A 20176-nucleotide genomic window follows, 5' to 3' on the forward strand; every position below is an offset into this window, starting at 1 on the left:
TGCACTTTATATGACAAAAAGTCATTTTCCTAATGTATAAAGAAACACTTGTAGTTCAATAAAGATACAAACAACCAAATACGTAAAAAGCAAAGGATTTGAACAAACATTTCACAGAAAAGGAAACACTAAGGTTGAATCTTGCTCATAAGTGAATTATAAATTAATAATGAAATGAGATACCAAGTTCACATAGCAAAGGATTTTGATAACAGCCTGTCAGCTTTGCTATAGGCCAAACTGCCAAACTATGACCCATGGCCAAAAAATATACAAAGAGTTTGTGACAAAGACCGTCTGTGAGCTGCAAAAGCTTAAAATATTTACCGCTTGGCCCTTAAAGAAAAGTATAAACTGGTACAATCTAAATTAACCAACCGCACAATTTTTACAATACTTTAAATATACATATCTCTTGAGCCAGTAATTCAAATTCTAAGAATTTATCCTATAGATATAATCTCACAAGAGATCTATGAAAAAGAACATTTATATCAGCAAAAGACAGAAAACAGACTACTGTTCATCAGTGAGGCTAAATTACAATACACACCTACAGTGAAATATTATTTAGATGCTAAAAAGAATGAGGCACCTTTGTATAAGTTCCCAAGGTTGATTAAGTAAAAATATCTAAGTGAGGAAGAATATACATATATTATGCTATCATTGCTATATTTTTAAAAATTTATGTGATTGTATAATTGTTTATGCATAAAAAATATGTTCCATTGATTCTCTATGAAAAAAAGAATTGGGTGGCTGGAAGACAGAAATGTTAACTTTTCAAAGCATCTGAGTTTTGAAGCACATGTATCTATATCCTTATTTGAGAATGTACTTAATTTAAAACTTTTTCAGAGATGGCAATTTCTAACGAAGCATCTAATTTAAATTTGCAAATTTCCCTAGTTTATCAAATAAATATATATGCTGCATAAAATCTTAGTTTAAAATGTAAGTACTAAATTTTTTAAAAAATAAAATGTAAGTACTAGTTATGTATATTAATATATATAATTAACTGGAACAGACTTCTACTCATCATTGTGGACCATATAATCAAACAAAAGAAATAGCTCCGTTTCTCAGAGCCTGGATCTACAGAACAAAACACAACAATACATTATATGTGGAGATAGTTATAGCTAGTGAAACACTTGAAAGCACAAATTTCTCATGGAAGATTCTTAGCTTTTAGACACTGAATATGCTTGGTATATCCAAGAAAAAGCAAGGACCATGTGACTAGAAGTGAATGAGTAAGAGGAAGATTGCTAAAAATGAGAAAAGAGAAAAAAACAGATAGGTCTATTAGGAATTTGCAGACCATAGGAAAAATGCAATATATTTAAATGAGAAGGAAGTCATTAAAAGATCCAGAAGAGGGATTAATATGATTTATATTTTACAAGGATTGCTCTAGCTTCTGTATAACTACTTAAAAACTGTTAAATGTTACTGGAGTAAAGAAAAGAAGCAGGAAGACCAGTTAGGAAGCTACTACAATAATCCAAAGAAAAATGGTGACCAAGGCAAGGATAGTAATGATAGATGTGAAAAATAATAGTCCGATTTGGGTATATTTTGAAAGTAGAGGCATTTCCTAATATATGAGAAGCTGAGTGTGAAAGAAGTCAAGGATAACACAACAGGGTGCCATTTCTGGAGATGGGAACACTGAGAGAGGAACAGAGAAAGGGATAGGATGAATGGTTTGGTTTGGACCTGTTAATTTTAAGAACCTTATTAAATCTTCAAATGAAGATTATCAACAGGGCAACTGGACATATTAAAGAGGAGTTAAAGAGGAGACACTTGCCAAGAATGACATAAATTTGGAACTCGTAAATGAAGGAATGATATTTTTAATTCATGGGACTAGTTAAGATCACCTAGCGAGTTTATTCACTGCAGATGGAAGAAAGCTGAAAGTCCTGAAATACCTCAACATTTAGAAATCTGGTAGAAAAGAAGGACTCAGGAAGAGACTAAGATGGAACAGCCAATGAGGTAGGAGAAAAACAAGGTGACCGAGATGTCACAGAAACTAAGCAAAATAAATAATAAAGTGACCAACCACAATGAACACTGATGAAAGACCATATAAAATAAAGATTGAGAATTGGTTATTAATATTGGCAAAGCTGAAATGAACTTCTAACTTGACAAGAGCTTTATCAGTGGAAAAATGAGCGAGTGTACACACAAGCCAGAGTAGAGTGATGCCAACAGAGACTGAGGAGAGAACTTGGTACAAATTTTTAGAGAAGTTTAGCTCTAAATTAAAGAAAATGAGTGGAAACTGGACTAAAATTTGGAGTAAAGAGTTTTTCTGACTTTGTACTTTTGTTGCTTTCTTTGTTGGTTATTTTTTTGGGTTTTTTTTTGTTTTCTTGTTTGTTGAAGATGAAGACTATTATAGCTTGTAGTAACTCATGGGAATGATCCAATAAAGAGGGAATAACTAATGAGTTCAGAAGGAAAATCTCTGTGCAACAAGGGATGTGATCAGTACATAAAATCCAATGCAGGTAGGTTACTAGATTTTGTGAAAAGAGAATGGAAGAGTTACTGTAAGCAATTTAAGTACAATATTTGTGTTTGATAATAAAGTAAACTTCATGATGTCAAGTTAATTTTACTTTGTCCTTCTGCTTAGTCCTTGCATACTTATATTCCAACATCATTTTATTTTTATTTTAGGGTAACGACCTTAATTTTATTGCATTTTAAGGTACAACCACCAACTAAGGAACCCAATTACCACATAAATGAACACTGTGAAAAGGCTGTTAGTTACTTTCATTGTTAATATATTACTTAATTCCTCCAATACATTTTTTAAATCAAAGCATAATTTTCAGAAATAAAGAAATATCAATTATAATAACTTTAGAAGTTATGGTTCTCTAACAATTCTCTGAAGCTGCTTTTCTCTCTTTATAAAAGAACAAAGAATCAAAAGAAAACACAAACTCCAAAGAAAGCAAAAACAAACAGGCATAAAAATAAGATAATCTTGGTTCATTTTAAATAAAAGCTTAAATTAACATTTTGTTTTGTCATTGAAGTATTTCTAAGAGATGATTTATTGTTATCCTATAAAATACAATTTCTTAAATAATAAAAGCCTCTTTAAACTATAGATCAGGAACGTAGTTCAATAGTTAGAAGTCCAATATAGTCAGGAATCATTAAAAAAAAACGCTGAATCATATCAATTCAGATAAACAAAGATCTCTTCATGTCCTAGACTAAGACTTTTATCCCACCCCTTTTTATGTTAAAATAATAATTTTATAAGGGCTTTAAAACTGTAGAAACAGTAACTTGCACTTTTCCCCCTCAACAGCATCAGTAAGCTTATAACAACTTCTCTTTGTTACTCTCATGAGCTCATTAAACACAAGACACACCAATTCTAAGTAATTCACATTATCTGCAACAATGGTCAATAGAGATTTAAACAAAGAAAAAAAATCCTACTTAAACGATTTTATCTATAAGAGGGGCTGGTAAACTACAGCCCTTGACCAAAGTATAGCCCTTGAGCTAAGTGAGAAAAGTTTTCACATTTTTAAGAGTATAAGAAAGAAGACAAAAGAAGGAGAGGGGAGGAGAATATCTGGGATATTCTCATTTGTTGGCCACACCCAACAAAGCCTAAAAGTTTACTATCAGGTCCTTTACAGAAAGTTTGCTGAACCATGACCTACAGTAATATCACTGACTATAGTTCACACAGTACAATTAACATCATGCTAGAAACACATATTGAGCTAAATGGGCCTAGACAACCCCTTAGGGAAATTATCTTAGAACTATTTCTGAGTTAAATCCAAAATGATTCATAACATGGAGATTGTAAATTAGGCACTAGCTACAATCCACTGGTCATAAAACTCCACTTCTAGCTGTGGCTGGCTACTAGTAGCAGAACAACCCTCCTGCTCTGAATAACTAAAAAACTGGACCAAATATATGAAGCAAATATGCTCAGAGTATGGACAACAAGCGACACAAGACTGTCATTTCTGAGCAAATGGAAACAAATAAGGTGACTGACCTGGGCTTTCTGCCTGGGAACATTTACCAAACCCCAGTACAGAGAGGGAAAATTCAAGTAGGGCACACCAGTCTCAAAATATTGAAGAGACAATAGGTTGAGAAAGGTGAAGCAGCGGGTATCTGCAGGACAGACTACCAAAGAAAAAGCACTAGAAATTCTTTGGTGAAACAGTAAGGCACACACGAGATAGTTGGGGAGGTTATGCTGGTAGGAAGTAATGGGAACTCTGTACATTCTGCTCTGTTTTGCTATGAACCTAAAAATGCTCTAAACATTACAGTCCATTTGAAAAAAAAAAGAAAGAGATCTTGTCAAACACCTGGGAGAATCAGTGACGACCTCTAAAAAGTCACACGTAAAGAGTAGAGATAAACTAACTCCAAAGTAAAGTCAGCCTTAGACCTGCCCTAACAAGATTTTAAAAATAAGTCTCAAAAAGATCAAGCTGACCCAAAGCAACTAACTGCACATCAGAATAAAATTCAACCTTCCTTAAAGAAATTATAATCTGACACTCAGCAATGTAACATTAACAATACCCAGCATCCAATCAAAAAGTATCACATTTGAAAAAGCAGGTCATGAGAGCCATAAAGAGGAAAAAAGTCAGCCAATAGAAATGAGGCCGGAAATAATAGAATTAGAATTAGCACAAAGAAAAACAAACTTAATGAAAAGTAGAAAATACATTTTTTAAAAAGGAACCTCCGAAACTGAAAAATATTGGAAATAAAAAAATAACTGGATAGATTTAATAGCACATTAAACAATACAGAAGAAACTAACATGAAACAGCAAGACAGGACAATATAAATTACACACATAGAAGCACAGAAAAAGGTTGAAAAATAACGAATAGATCACATCTGTGATACAATATTAAGCAGGCTAGAATGGGTATTTGAAAAACGTAAGTTTTTCCCAAATACACTGAATATGAGAGTGCTGAAAAAAAAAACTCCTGTTAACCTAGAATTCTATAACAAAAATAATCTTCAAAAAGGAAGATGCTATAAAAGTACTTTCAGATGAAAGCTGAAAGAAGAGACTTGTATGATAACAAATGTTGAAGCTCTTCAGATGGAAGGAAAAAGATACCTCTTAGAAACCTGGATCTCTACAAAAGAATGAAGAACACTGAAAACTGACAGAATTAAAAGTAAAAATAGACAAGTCCATAATAATAATTGAAGAGTTCAACATTCCTCTGGCAGTTAACTGATTGAAAAAATGGTCAGAAAATCAGTAAAAATATAAGGCCTGAAAAGGTGCTATCAACCAACTGGCAATAATGACATTTATAAAATATTAAGCCCCAAATGGCAGAACGCATATTTTTTTCCAGTACACATGGAACAATCATCAATACAGATCATATAGTAAGTGATGAACATATCAAATAATAGAAGTCATACAGAATATCTACTTTGCCCAAAATGGGATTAAATCAATACTCAATAACAAAAGTGCATTTAGAAAAGCTCCAAATATTTAGAAATAAAACAAAATACTTTTTTTAAAAAAAAGGCAGCACTGATCAAAGAAATTACAAAGAAAATTAAAAGATATTTACAAATATCTTTTATCAAATTTGAGACATGCAGTAAAAGAAATGCTTAGAGGGAAACTTACAGATTTATATATTTCCATTAAGAAAGAAAAAATGTCTAAAATCTATGACCTAAATAACCACCTTGAGCAGCTAGATCAAATTAAACCCAAAGTAGAGGAAGGAATAATAAAGACAAAAGAAAAATCTATGTAACAGAAAACAGAAAAAACAGTGGAGGAAAACTACTAAAAATAAGAGCAAGATTTCTGAAAAGAAAACTGATAAACCTCTAGACAAAATGACCATTAAAAAAGAGATAACTACAAATGGCAAACGGTAACATAAAAAGATGTCGAACATCACTAACCATTAGGAAAATGAAAATCAAAACTACGAAGAGAGATCACCTCACAACCATTAGGCTGACTACTATGAAAACAAGTGTTGGCAAAGATGCGGAGAAAATGGAACCCTGTGCACTGTTGATGTGAATGCAAAATGGTGCAGAGAAAACGGCATGACCGTTCCTCAAAAAATTTTGCTGAGTCAGTCATGTTCACATTCTCCACACTTGACACAACTTAAAAGACTCCGATTGTCTTTCCTTTCCTGGCTTTGCCTTTCCACTGAGAAGAGTCCTAGATTCTCAAAGAATTGAGATCGTGGACTTGGGTACACAGGGTGGGCTGGGAGGACACAGGGATGGCTCTTGGAGTTACTCTGTCTGTACGGTTGGGGAATCAGATGATCTAGTCAGTGACTTTTGCTGAGAACCGAATTCTAAGTTGATGAGCATATGTAAATGCACTTAGAACAGAGCCCCGTGCACTCTAAGTGCTTGTCAGTTTCTTCTCCTTACTCCTTTAATTAATTAAACATTTAAAACCAATTACTAAGCCCCTACCGTGTACCAGGCACTATTTGCAGTGGTGAATATATATATATATACACACACACATACATGTGTGTGTGTGTGTGTATGTGTGTATATATATAGCAGGTGAATATATATATGTATATATATGTGTGTATATATATATATATATATATATATATATAGCAGGGAAGTGTATGTATATATACATACATATAGATGTATGTATATATATAGCAGGTGAATATATATATATGTATATATATATAGCAGGGAAGTGAATTTGACCAGTTAGATCTGTAATGTCCAATACAATAAGTCACCAGCCACCTGTGACCATTTAAATTAAATAAAATTAAAACATCAGTTCTGCACTTATCGTACTTCATGTACTCAAATGCCACAGGTAGGAAGCGGCTAGTATACTTTAACAGTGTACAGGATATTTCCATCATTACAGAAAGTTCTATTGGACTGTGTTGACTTAAAGAAAATGCCTGGAAAGGTACAAATTATCAAAACTGACACAGAGGAAAGAGAAAATTTGAATAGTGCCAGGCCCAGATGACTTCACTAGTAAATAAAATAAAACATTTAAGGAAGAAATAATACCACTCACTTTACATCACTTCTTCTGGCAAATAATACAAGAGAAAAGAATACCTTCTAACTAATTTTATGAGGCCAGTATTACCCTGGAATCAAAACCAGAGGAAGATAGGATAATAAAAGAAAACTATATGCAAATATTCTCACTGTTTTGATTTCGTAATAATCAGGGCAGGCTAAACAATCGCTACATTAAGAACCATGCATGTGTCCTCAGACCTAGTTCTTTCCCTAGGTGTGGTTTTATAAATGCTGGTGATAAACCAAGTCTGACTTATATGATACATCTTAAGTGGGAAATGGTCTGACTCTAGGTGACTTCGATCAATCTCAAGAAATGACAGCACAGCCAGTAAAATAACTTGAAGATAACCACTGCTAATCTGATGGTTACCAGCTGCCATTGAATAAATTATAAAAAAAAAAAAAATAAGGAAGAAAAAAGAAAACTATATACCAATATCTTTCATAAACAGAAGTGCTTAAAATATTAGCATAAATGTTAAATATTAGCAAGATTTAAAAAGATGTAAAACATAAAAAATATTTAGGAATAAATTTAACCAAAAGGTGAAAGACCTGTACTGTGAAAACAATAAGACACTAAAGATACAAATATGGAAGGCTCTATCTTGTACATGGATTAGAAGGAATAATATTGTTAAAATGTCCTTACTACTTAAAGCAATATACACACTCAATGCAACCCCTATTAATGGCATTCTTCTCAGAATCAGAATAACTAATCTTAAAACTTATATGGAACCATAAAAGATTTCAAATTGCCAAAGAAATTGTGAGAAAGAACAAAGTGGATGGTATCATGCTCTCTGATATCAAACAATACTATAAAGCTACAATAATCAGAACAGTATGGTACTTACCGGCATAAAAACAGATATGCAGATCAATGAAATAGAACAGAAAGCCCAGAAATAAATTCTCACTTATGTGATCAATTAATTTACAACAAAAGAGGCAAGGAAATACAATGGGGTAAAGACAGTCTCTTCAATAAGTGGTGCTGGGAAAACTAGACAGATACATGCAAAAAAAAAGAAAGAAAGAAAGAAACTGGATCACCTTCTTACACCATATGCAGGAATAGCCTCAAAACGAATTACAGGCTTAAATGTAAGACCTGAAACCATAAACATCCTAGAAGAAAACAGAGGCAGTAAACTCTTTGACATCGCTTTTACCAACATCTTCTTGGATGTCTCCTCAGGTAAGAAAAACAAAAGAAGAAAATAAATGGGACTACATCAAATTAAAAAGTTTTTCCACAGCAAAGGAAACCATCAACAAAACGAAAAGACAACCTACTGAATGGGATAAGATAGTCACCAATGATACATATGATAAGGAGTTAATATCCTAAATATATAAAAAATCCATACAACTGAACACCAAAAACAACAATCCGATTAAAAAATGGGCGGAGGATCTGAATAGACATTTCCCCAAAGAGGACATACCGATGGCCAAGAGATATATGAAAAGATGCTTAACGTCACAAATCATTAGAAAAATGCAAATTAAAACCACAATGAAATATCATTTCACACCAGTCAGAAGAATGGTTATCATCAATAAATCAACAAATAACAACTGCTGGTGAGGATGTGGAGAAAAGAGAATCCTTGTACACTGTTAGTGGGATTCTAAGTTAGTGCAGCCACTATGGAAAACAACAGTATAGAGACACCTCAAAAAATTAAAACAAGAGCTGCCTTGCAATACAGCAATTACGCTTCTGGATACTGATCCAAAGAAAACCAAAAATCTCCAAGCCCATATAGTTTTACTGGTGAATTCTATAAAACACTTAATGGGCCGAGCGTCTCTGGTCCTCCTAGAACGTTGGATCCCGGACATTTTTGCAGAACACTGATGACTATGGACTCTAACATGGACTTCATTTAAAGAAAGCCACAGACCATTAATGGACAAAAACATGAATCAGTTTGTATTGTGGCATTCAAATCTTAGTACTTTGGCAATGGTCCACACTGAAATTACAACCAAATAACAAAATAATCAACGTGGAGAATCACCTGAAATCCAGCTGATCTTAACACCTATGTCTGATGATATAAAGGAGCCACATCGAAGCCCATTCAGCATAGGCAACAACCATGGATCACTTTGTAGTTCTCACCAGGTAGCCCTGAGCAATTAAAAGCAGTGGCTGACGTTGACCTACAGGGTAGCCTCTCCCAAGGGGCCACAAAACCAACACATCTGGAGGCTGGCACCAGACCACAATGGACCAACTCCTGACTAGTCCCATTTGTGATACACACAAAGGGTGGCTGCAACAAGTACACAAGCTTGCTAGAGCAAATCCCATTCAGTGGGGTCAGCCTCCACACAACAACTCTTACCCTGTGGGTGCAGCCAATTCCTACAATTAGTCAGCCTGAGCATTAATCCCATCCACTGATCCACTAACAATAATAAAGGCTTGGAGACAACAGAAGATCACACACAACCCAAAAAAAGATCATGTCCAGAGCCCCCAGCATAAGGGATCAGTGAGAGTGCGCCATTGGGCCACATAAGACACTTTCCACATTAGGCCATCTGGCCAAGGTCAAAAAACAAAAAAATATTCCTGACACATAGAAATGAACACAGAGAGGATAATAAAATGAAAGAACAAAGAAAGATGCCACATATGAAACAACAGGAGAAAACTCCAGATAATAAGCTAAGTGAAATGGAGGCAAGCAACCTACCAGAGACAGATTTCAAAATAATGGTTATTAGGATGTTCAACGAATTTATGGGGAGAATGGATGAGCACAATGAGAAACTCAACAGAATAAAAAAAAAAAAAAAAAAGACAGTAATGAGGAATACAATAACTGAAATGAAGAATACACTAGAAGGATTCAACAGTAGATTGGATGAAGCAGAAGATCGAATCAACAAACTGGAAGACAAGGTAGCAGAATACACCCAATCAGAACAATAAAAAGAAAAAGAATTTTAAAAAATGAGGATAGTTTAAGAGACCTCTGAGACAATAGGAAGCATAAAAACTATCCGAATCATAGGAGTACCTGAAGAGGAAGAGAGAGAGCAAGGGATCGAAACTCTATTTGAAGAAATAATGACAGAAAACTTCCTTAACCTGGCAAAGGAATTAGACATACAAGTTCAGGGAGCACAAAGAGTCCCAAACAAGAGGAATTCAAACAGACCCCCAAGACACATCATACTTAAAATGCCAAAGGTCAAAGACAAAGAGAGAATCTTAAAAGCAGCAAGAGAAAGGAAGCTGGTTACTTACAAGGGAACCCCCATAAGAATGTCTGCTGATTTTGCAATGAAAACTTTGCAGGCCAAAAGAAAATGGCAAGAAATAGTCAAAGTTATGAAAAACAAGAATCTACAACCACGAATACTCTCTCCAGCAACGCTTTCAATTAAAATGGAAAGTGAGATAAAGAGCTTCCCAGACAGAAAAAAGCTTAAGGAATTCATCATCAAGAAGTCAGTATTATAAGAAATGTTAAAGGGTCTTCTCTAAAAAGAGGAGTAAAAAAGAAAATAGAAGTAACAAATATGAATAACAAAATGGCAGTAACAATGAACCTATCAGTAATCACTTTAAATGTATACAGAATAAATGCTCCAATCAAAAGACATAGGGTAACTGAATGGATAAGAAAACAAAACCCGTGCATATGCTGTCTACAAAAGACCAAGATCAAACGACACTCACAGACTGCAAGGAAAGAGATGGAAAAAGATGTTTTATGTAAACAGAAATGAAAAAAAAGCCAGAGTAGCAATACTTATATCAGATAAAACAGACTTTAAAACAAAGGCTATAATGAGACAAAAAAAGACATTACAAAATAATAAAGGGATCGATAAATCAAGAGGACATAACCCTAGTAAACATATAATACACCTAACATAGGAACACCTACATACATAAAGCAATGACTGACTGACATAAAAGGAGAGATCAATGGTAATACACTCATAGTAGGAGACTTTAACACCCATTGACACCAATGGACAGATCTTCCAGGTAAAGAATCAACAAAAAAACAATGAGCTTAAAAGACACACTGGAATAGATGGATTTAACAGATATTTTCAGAGCATTTTACCCCAAAGCAGCAAAATATACATTCTTCTCAAATGCACATGGAACATTTTCAAGGACAGACCACATGTTAGGACACAAATCAAGTTTCAATAAATTTAAAAAGAATGAAATCATATCAACTGTCTTCTCTGATCACAATGGTACGAAACTAGGTATCAACTACAAGAAAAAAACTGGAAAAAACACAAACACATGGAGGCTAAATAACATGCTACTAAACAATGAATGAGTTATTAATGAGATCAAGGAAGAAATCAAAAGATACCTAGAGACAAATGAAAATGAAAACATGACTCAAAATTTATGGGATATAGCGAACGCAGTCCTAAGAGGGAAATTAACAGCAATACAAGCCTACCTCAAGAAACAAGAAAAAGCTCAAATAAACAATCTAATCTTACAATTAAAAGAACTAGAAGAAGAACAGCAAACAAAGCCCAAAATGAATAGAAGGAAGGAAATAATAAAGATCAGAGCAGAAATAAATGAAATAGAGTCTAGAAAAACAATACAAAAAATTGATGAAACCAAGAACTGGTCTATGAAAGGATAAACAAAATTGACAGACCCTTAGCCAGACTCATCAAAGAAAAAAGAGAGAGTACTCAAATAAATAAAATCAGAAATGAAAAAGGAGAAATAACCACGGACTCTACAGAAATACAATGGATCATAAGAAAATACTACAAGCAATTATATGCCAACAAATTGGACAATCTGGAAGAAATGGACGAATTCCTAAAACACAGAATTTCCCAAGGCTGAGTCGAGAAGAAACAGAAAATCTGAACCGACCGATTACCATCAATGAAATAGAATCAGTAATCAAAAACTTCCCAAAAGTCCTGGACCAGATGGCTTCAAAAGCAAATTTTACCAAACATTCAAAGAATTATCACCTATTCTCAAACTATTCCAAGAAATTCAAGAAGAGGGAAGGCTCCCTAACTCCTTTTATGAGGCCACCATTACCTTGATTCCAAAACCAGACAAAGAAATGACAAAAAAAGAAAACTGTAGGCCACTATTTCTTATGAACATTAATGCAAAAATCCTTAATAAAATATTAACAAACCAAATTCAGCAATACATTAAAAATATCATATACCATGATCAAGTTGGATTTATTCCTGGGATGCAAGGCTGGTACAATATCTGCAAATCAATTAATATGATACACCACATTAACAAATCGAAAGATAAAAACCATATAATCATATCAATAGATACAGAAAAAGTGTTCAACAAAATCCGGCATCCATTTATGATAAACACTCTCAGCAAAGTGGGAATAGAGGGAACAAGCCTCAACATAATAAAGGCCATATGACAAACCTATAGCTAATATCATACTCAATAGGGAAAGGCTAAAAGCATTTTCTTTAAGATCAGGAACAAGAAAAGGATGCCCACTTTCATCACTCCTCTTCAACACTGTATTGGAAGTGTTAGCCACAGCAATAACACAAGAAAGAGAAATAAAAGGCATCAGAATTGGAAAGGAAGAAGTAAAACTGTAATTATTTGCCAATGACATGATAATATAGAGAGAGAACCCTAAAGATTCCACCAAAAAACTGTTAGAACTGATCAATGAATTCAGTAAAGTAACAGGTTACAAAATAAATATTCAGAAGTCAAGGGCATTTTTATACACCAATGATAAACTTTCAGAAAGAGAAATTAAAAAAACAATCCATTTACAATTTACAAAATACCTGGGAATCAAATTAACCAAGAAGGTAAAAGACCTGTTTTCAGAAAATTATAAGTCATTGAAAAAAGAAATTGAAGAAGATACAAATAAATGGGATCATATACTGTGTTTATAGGTAGGAAGAATCAACATCTTTAAAATGGCCATACTACCCAAAGCAATCTATAGATTCAATGCAATCCCTATCAAAATACCAATGGCATTTTTCAGAGATCTAGAACAAATAATCCTAAAATTTATATGGAGCCATAAAAAACTCCGAATAGCCACAGCAATCTTAAGAATGAACAAAGTTGGAAGTATCACACTACCTGATATCAAACTACATTACAAGGCTACAGTAATCAAAACAACATAGTACTGACATAAAAACAGATACATTGACCAATGGAATAGAATAGAGCCCAGAAATAAATTGACGCCTATATGCTCACTTAATATATGACAAAGGAGGTAAGAATATACAATGAGGTAAAGACAGTCTCTTCAATAAATAGTGTCGGGAAAAACTGAACAGATACATGCAAAAAAAAACATAGGCAGTAAACTCTCTGATATTACTAACAGGAATTTATTTTCAGATATATCTCCTCGGGCAAGGGAAACAAAAGAAAAATTAAATGGGACTACATCAAACTAAAAAGTTTTTGTACAGCAAAGGAAACTATCAACAAAACAAAAGACAACTGACTGTTTGGGAGAAGATATTTGATAATGATACATCTGATAAGGGGTTAATATCTAAAATTTATAAAAATTTATACAACTCAACAACAAAAAAAACAATCCAATTAAAAAATGGGCAGAAGACCTGAACAGATACTTATCCAAAGAGGAAATACAGATGGCTAACAGACATATAAAAAGATGCTCAAGGTCGCTAACCATCAGAGAATGCAAATTAAAACCACAGTAAGATGTCACCTCTCACCTGTCAGAATGGCTATGATCAATAAATCAAAAAACAACAAGTGTTCGCCAGGATGCAGAGAAAAGGAAACAAACCCTCATATATTGCTGGTGGGATTGCAAACTGGTACAGCCACTATGGAAAACAATATGGAGGTTTCTCAAAAAATTTAAAATGGATATACTTTTTTGACCCAGCAACTGCACTTCTGGGGATTTATCCAAAGGAATAAATCAAAACAGTAATTTGTAAAGATCTATGCACTCCAATATTCATGGCAGCACAATTTATAATAGCCAAGATATGGAAGCAACATAAATGCCCATCAACAGATGATAGAATAAAGAAATGATGGTTCATATATACAATGGAATATTACTCAGCCATTAAAAAAATGAAATCCTACCATTTGCAACAACATGGATGGACCTAGAGGTTATTATGCTGAGTGAAATAAGTCAGACAGAGAAAGGTAAATACCATATAATTTCACTTATATGAGGAATCTAAGGAACAAAAAGAACAAACTAATCAAAAACAGACTCAAATATAGTGGACAATATGGTGACAGAGGGGAGGGCAGTTGGGGGGCTGGGAGAATGGGGTGAAATGGTTAAAGAAGTACAAATTAGTAGTAGTTGATAGTTGGTCACAGGGATGGGGAACACGGCAGAGGGTATGCAGTTAGCATTAATATGATGGCTAGGTGGAGGGCCAGGGGAGAGAGGGAGCAGTTGTAGGGATTGTTTTATGAACTATATAGATGTCTAAACAATGTACTGTATACTTGAAACTAACATATAAATAAATTTTTTAAAAAACACTTAATGAAGCTATAATTCCATTTATACAAACTTTTTCAGAAAAATTCTTAACAAAATATTAGCAAATTTAATCCAGCAACAGATAAATACTAATATTCTTCAGCCATTTCTCAAGGTTAAATGGGAATTTAAAAACCGTAATAAAGCCTAAGCCTAAGTGACAGAAACCAACAATAGTTAGCCCTAAATGACAAAATATGAGCGCTATTTAACTGGAATCAGAAAGTGTAATCTTACAAGTTTTAACAAAAACAGTAAATTATGTAATGTGAGCAGTCACTGGGAAAAAGAAATGAAATATTTTTAGTTGAAATGGTTTTCTGTCTAAATAACTACAGACTCAAATTTTAAAAGACCACCAGATTTCATAAGAGAATTCAGTAAGATAGCTAGACTGTTCTTGCAATAAGAATCTAGAAATAATATTTTTAAAAATACTCCATTTGCAAAGGTGACAAGATAGTTAAGCACAAATGATACAAGAATGGCACAATATATATTACTTGAAAACAGCTATAGAACTTAAATGAATGGCATAAAACAAAATCTATTGATAAGATGTAGTCTGTTCCCAAATAGAAAAATATAATAAAAATATCGATTCTTCCAAAAGTGATACAAATCTGCGTATTTTCGATTAGAATTCCAACAGAGTATTTTTGAAAACTGAATAAAATCATGTTAAAATTTAGAAGGATAACTTAAAGAAGATCTTTAACAAAAAATAAAACTAAGACAGTGGCTTGACATAGAAGATAAATGTCTATACCCCAAAGTCAATAAATATATAATACTGAAATATTTCTAATAACAATACAAATAAAATCAATGACACTGGTAACAGAAGCAAATATTAATATTTACTATTAACTAACATATAAATACATATAAATATGTAGGATAGAATGTAACAGAAATTCCAAAAAGTGATTCTCACATATATAGAACTGAAATATATCTCAGTGCTGCCAATTCAGTTCAGTTATAAAAACATTAATTATGTAGATGAAAAGATGAATTATTTAACATATGGCAAGACAACAGCCGCTCACCTGTAAAAAAGTAGACCCCAATCTTATCCTACATCCAAAAATAAATTTCAATTAAATAAGACTTAAATGCTAAAATATAAAATGAAAAACCTTAAATAATCCTTTAGAATAGATTATAAAATTTTATTGAAAGGCATTAAAGATTTCAATAAACGGTATCAAGTTCATAGATAAGAAAACTCAATATCATAAACATGCCAATTCTCTCTCTCAATTTATAGATTCAAGACAATTCCAACCAAATTCCCAACAAGATTGTTGTTATCTGATTTTGTTTTGTTAGGGACTTGGCGAGATATTTCTGAAACAAATAGTGGCAAGATTAGGCAAAATATTCCTGAAGAACAATTTTCAGGGAGAGATGAGAACCATTAGATTATCAAGACATTATATAAATAATTAACTAAAACAACATGGTACTGGCACAGGAATAAATAGTCCAATGGAACATTAACTGAGAACGTGAGGGGAAAAAGCCCAAAGACACAGAATAACTTTGTAGATTATAGAATAACTTTGTAGATCACTGGGAAAAGGAAGTTGTGTTTGATAAATGGTGGTGAGACAATTTCTTAGCATTATGGAAAAAAATAAAATCAATTCCTTAATCTAAGCCATAAAAGTTAAATCCTGGATAATTCAAGGGTTACATGTAAAAGGTAAAACCAACGAACATTTTAGGAAATAACATAAGAAGTCTTTCTGACCTTAGCCTAGGAAAGATGTTCCTAAATGTAAAAAATAAATAAAAATAAAAATTAAAAAAAGCAAACCAAGGATGTAGGATAAGACTGAGGTCTACTTTTTTTCAGATGAGTGGCTAATTGTGCTGCCATATGTTAACCAATTCATCTTTTCATTTGATATATTTATCATTCAACTATATTAAAATTAATTTCTGCTTATGCAAAGACTTTATAAAGACAAGTCATGAATTAGAAGTTATTTGCCATATCTAAACTGACAAGTTTATTCTTCATAATATTTAGAGTACCCCTACAATTAAGAAAAGACCAACAACCCAATAGCAAGTGGGCAACAGATATAATTAAACAGTCCTTTTGCAAAAAAGGAATCTGAGAGGGCCAATAAACATGAAAAAAGATTTGAATACATCAATAACGAGGGAAATCCAATTTAAAAAAAATGAATTCCATGTTATACCTTCTATATTGACAAAATTTAGAAGTATGAATATTAACTGTTGGCCAGATGCCTAATGACCAAAATGCTAACCAATGGTAGAAGTGTAAATGAATAAAACTACTTAAGAAAATAAGTTTTGCATTTCTAGTAAAGCTGAGAATGTACACACCCTAGCCCTGAACAACCACCTCCCCATATGTAACCTAGAGTTGGGAAAGGTAAACTATGACTACCTGCTAAGTTTAGAAGCCATCTGTTAGTTTTGTATAACCCAGAAGCAAGGAATGATTTTCACATTTTTAAATGGTTAAAAAAAAAAAATCAAAAGAAAAATCTTTCCTGATGCATGGAAATGTTATTAAATTAAATTCAAAATTTAGCCTCCATAAAGTTTTATTGGAAACAAACACATTCATTCCTTTATGTATTGTCTATGGCTGCTTTAATGCCACAAAGGAATAGCTGTGTTGTTGCAACAGAGACAGTATGATATATAAGCCTAAAATACTATCTGGTGAGAGAAAAGTTGCCAATCCCTGCTCTAAAGCAACAGACTTTAAACTTGTTTTTGACAGAGAACCACCTTAAGAAATAGATTTTACACTAAATTCAATACATTGTACTTTCTGGTATATATTAGAAAACATATATAAGAATGTCTGTAGAGGAAAGATGTATAATAGAGAAACTAGAAACCTCAAGAAGTATACAGATAGTAAAGTGAAATTTTAAATTGATATGTTTTTTTAAATAAAACCTAAAACTATAAAACTTCTAGAAGAAAACACAGGGGGAAAGCTTCATGACATTGGATTTGGCAATTTCTTGGATATGACACCAAAAACACAAGCGACAAAAACAAAAATAAATAAATGGGACTACATCGCATCTTTAAAACTTTTGCACATTAAAAAAAATTATCAAGTAAAAAGGCAACATACAAAATTGGAGAAAATATTTGCAAATTATACATCTGATAAGAGGTTAATATCTAGAATAAAGACCAATCAACAAAATCAACAAACAAGTAACCCGATTCAAAAATGGGCAAAGAATTTGAACACACACTTCTTCAAAGGAGATATACAAATGGTCAACAAACATTTGAAAAGAAACTCAGTATCACTAATTATTAGAAAAACGCAAATCAAAACTACAATAAGATCACTTCACACCCATTAGAACTAGTGTTAGCAAGGATGTGGAAAAACTGGAGAAACTTGTGTACTGTTGGTATGGTACAAAATAGTGCAGCCACTACTAAAAACACTATGGCAGTTTCTTGAAAAATTTAAAATATAATGGCATGAACCAGCAATCCCATTTCTGGGTATATATTCAAGACAAATGAAAGCATAATCTTGAAGGGATATTTGCACACCCATGTTCACTGCAGCATTATAAACAATAACTAAGATGTGGGAGCAACTCAAATGCTCATCAAGGGATGAATAAACAAAAATGTAGTATATCCATAAAATGGAGTATTACTCAGCCACAGAAAGGAAGAAAATTTTAACACATATTATAACATGGATGAACCTCGAAGGGCAAAGGCAATTTTTATTCAATTGGCATAGGAATTTCAGTTTTGCAAGATGAAAATGTTCTAGAGACCTACTGCACGGCAATGTGAATGTACTTAACACGTACGGAACTGTATACTAAAAACTGGTTAAGATGGTAAATTTTACATTATGTGTTTACCACAATTTAAAATAAAAATTGTAATATATTTATCCAACGAATTACCATACATCAGTGATGAATAAGAGCAATGCTTATGTATTTCTGATAGTCCACTGTATTGATGCATGATATAGTCAACTATCAGAAATACGAGAATAAAGGAAGTGGTAACGCGTACAATATAATTCAAAAAAATACAGTTCATTAAACAAGCAAACTAAACAATGTATTAATAATGTAAATATGGTAGAAACTATAAAGAAAAATAAAGAAATAAGCAAAATTCAGGAAAATGGCTATTTGAAGAGGAGAACAAAATTGGTGTGATAACATACATTTTTTTAAAGCTGGGTGGTGAAGCCAAGGTTTGCTGGTGGTGGTGTTTTAAATATCTCACATGTTATATTTTGTGTTTAATACTCTATAAAAATAGTTTTCTAAATATTCCAAGGAACTCTAGAATAGCATACAATCAAAGTGTAAGGAAAACTTTTTCAACCAAGACTGAAAACGCTTATGTTAAAAAAATCAAATTTTTGTTAAAAATATTTGTTTAGGAAAAAACAAACAAATGAAATCAAAACCCCTTACTACATTATCAAAAGAACTTTAAGCTATGTATTCTAAAAGTTAAATTTTCTAAATGACCAACTGATTATCTTATCTTTTTAAATGAATCTTCTTTCGGAATTATCCTTTATCATGCTTACTGTTACTCACCTTAACAACTATTATTACAATATAAAACAAGCCTACAACTTGGCATAAAAATACTTTAAGAAATGGGGAAAGGCTATTCATTTATTTAATAAATAGTTATGATTAGATAATACAGGTGCCAATACAACTGTTCGACTTATTAAAAGCTGCTTAAATTCAAATTCAATAAGAGTTAAGAAAATGCAAATTAAAGTTAACATTGTGATATTTCACATCTATCAGACTGCCAAACATGAAGAAGAGATATAAGTGTATATTATACATATGTAAGTGTATATATTTCTTCTTCATGTTTGGCAATCTGATAGATGTGACAGGGGGAGGTGTTCTTAAGCAAGCCTGGTGGGAATGTAAGGCATTAAAGCCTTTTTGAAAAGCAGGCCAGCAATACTTATTAAAATTACACAAACCCTTTACCCCATAATTTCCACTGTCTATAATCTATCAACAGATACAAAACCACTAACATACAGACATACATTAAGGGATTTTTTTAATGCATCATTATTTATCATGGCCAAAAAAACTAAAACAACATGAATGCCTAAAAACAAGAAAAAAAAAGACTTACTGTACATCTCAATCATGGAATCTTATACTGTAATCGTTGGACTTATCCCAGTTGAGTGAGAGAAGTGGAGAACTGTATGTATGTGATAATCCCATTTGTTAAATGAAAAATAAAAACTTTCAAAATCCTTATATATGTATATCTGTATACACGTGTGTATATGATGATTTTGTGAGCATGGAGAAAAACATGGAAGGCTACCTACAAAAATAGGTAGGTTGACATGGGTTATGAGGGAGGAGAGGGCCGATGATATGGAAAGGAGAGGCTAAGCCAAAAGAAAAATCAAAAAGTTACTCTTAAAAAATAAT

The 20176-nt window shown here is 32.7% G+C and overlaps 1 protein-coding gene and 1 non-coding gene across 9 annotated transcripts in view; one reads left to right on the plus strand and one right to left on the minus strand.

The window, feature by feature from the left end:
* The window catches only part of ZMYM4 (zinc finger MYM-type containing 4), a 142477-nt gene that overhangs the window by 66210 nt on the left and 56091 nt on the right, over positions 1-20176 (minus strand). The window contains exons 1-3 of one of the 8 annotated variants that reach the window (XM_039850938.1): positions 14392-14402; positions 5042-5049; positions 2918-2923 (exon numbers count right to left, since the gene is read on the minus strand). The exons of the other annotated variants lie outside the window; for them this stretch is intronic. The gene's annotated coding sequence lies outside the window, so the exon portion shown is untranslated. Of the gene's footprint in view, positions 1-2917; positions 2924-5041; positions 5050-14391; positions 14403-20176 lie in introns of those variants that run through there. 8 annotated transcript variants of the gene reach the window in all.
* On the plus strand, positions 7239-7371 carry LOC120593339 (small nucleolar RNA SNORA72). Its single transcript, XR_005650345.1, has one exon. It is a non-coding gene; the product is annotated as a small nucleolar RNA SNORA72 (small nucleolar RNA).

The sequence above is a fragment of the Pteropus medius genome, unplaced genomic scaffold (assembly GCF_902729225.1).
Source record: "Pteropus medius unplaced genomic scaffold, Ma_sr-lr_union100, whole genome shotgun sequence".
Taxonomy (NCBI): domain Eukaryota; kingdom Metazoa; phylum Chordata; class Mammalia; order Chiroptera; family Pteropodidae; genus Pteropus; species Pteropus medius.